The following is a 1,417-nucleotide window of genomic DNA, read 5'->3' on the forward strand; positions in this document are numbered from 1 at the left end:
TTCATTTAGAGCTGTTCCTATTCATAACAGCAAGCACCATTAATTTAGAGCTGTTCCTATTCATAACAGCAAGCACCATTCATTTAGAGCTGTTCCTATTCATAACAGCAAGCACCATTCATTTAGAGCTGTTCCTATTCATAACAGCAAGCACCATTCATTTAGAGCTGTTCCTAATCATAACAGCAAGCACCATAACAGCAAGCACCATTCATTTAGAGCTGTTCCTATTCATAACAGCAAGCACCATTCATTTAGAGCTGTTCCTATTCATAACATCAAGCACCATTCATTTAGAGCTGTTCCTAATCATAACAGCAAGCACCATTCATTTAGAGCTGTTCCTATTCATAACAGCAAGCACCATTCATTTAGAGCTGTTCCTATTCATAACATGTGACAGCAAGCACCATTCATTTAGAGCTGTTCCTATTCATAACAGCAAGCACCATTCATTTAGAGCTGTTCCTATTCATAACAGCAAGCACCATTCATTTAGAGCTGTTCCTAATCATAACAGCAAGCACCATTCATTTAGAGCTGTTCCTATTCATAACAGCAAGCACCATTCATTTAGAGCTGTTCCTATTCATAACAGCAAGCACCATTCATTTAGAGCTGTTCCTAATCATAACAGCAAGCACCATTCATTTAGAGCTGTTCCTATTCATAACAGCAAGCACCATTCATTTAGAGCTGTTCCTAATCATAACAGCAAGCACCATTCATTTAGAGCTGTTCCTATTCATAACAGCAAGCACCATTCATTTAGAGCTGTTCCTATTCATAACATCAAGCACCATTCATTTAGAGCTGTTCCTATTCATAACATCAAGCACCATTCATTTAGAGCTGTTCCTATTCATAACAGCAAGCACCATTCATTTAGAGCTGTTCCTAATCATAACAGCAAGCACCATTCATTTAGAGCTGTTCCTATTCATAACATGTGACAGCAAGCACCATTCATTTAGAGCTGTTCCTATTCATAACAGCAAGCACCATTCATTTAGAGCTGTTCCTATTCATAACAGCAAGCACCATTCATTTAGAGCTGTTCCTAATCATAACAGCAAGCACCATTCATTTAGAGCTGTTCCTATTCATAACAGCAAGCACCATTCATTTAGAGCTGTTCCTAACCATAACATTTATTTAACGAGGCAAGTCAGTTAAGAACACATTCTTATTTTCAATGACGGCCTAGGAACAGTGGGTTAACTGGTCTAGGAACAGTGGGTTAACTGGTCTAGGAACAGTGGGTTAACTGCCTGTTCAGGGGCAGAACAACCGATTTTTACCTTGTCAGCTCTGGGATTCAAACGTGCAACCTTTCGGTTACTAGTCCAACAATCTAACAACTAGGCTACCTGCTGGTTACTAGTCCAACACTCTAGCAACTAGGCTACCTGCTGGT

The sequence above is a fragment of the Oncorhynchus keta genome, unplaced genomic scaffold (genome assembly GCF_023373465.1).
Source record: "Oncorhynchus keta strain PuntledgeMale-10-30-2019 unplaced genomic scaffold, Oket_V2 Un_contig_1543_pilon_pilon, whole genome shotgun sequence".
Classification (NCBI taxonomy): domain Eukaryota; kingdom Metazoa; phylum Chordata; class Actinopteri; order Salmoniformes; family Salmonidae; genus Oncorhynchus; species Oncorhynchus keta.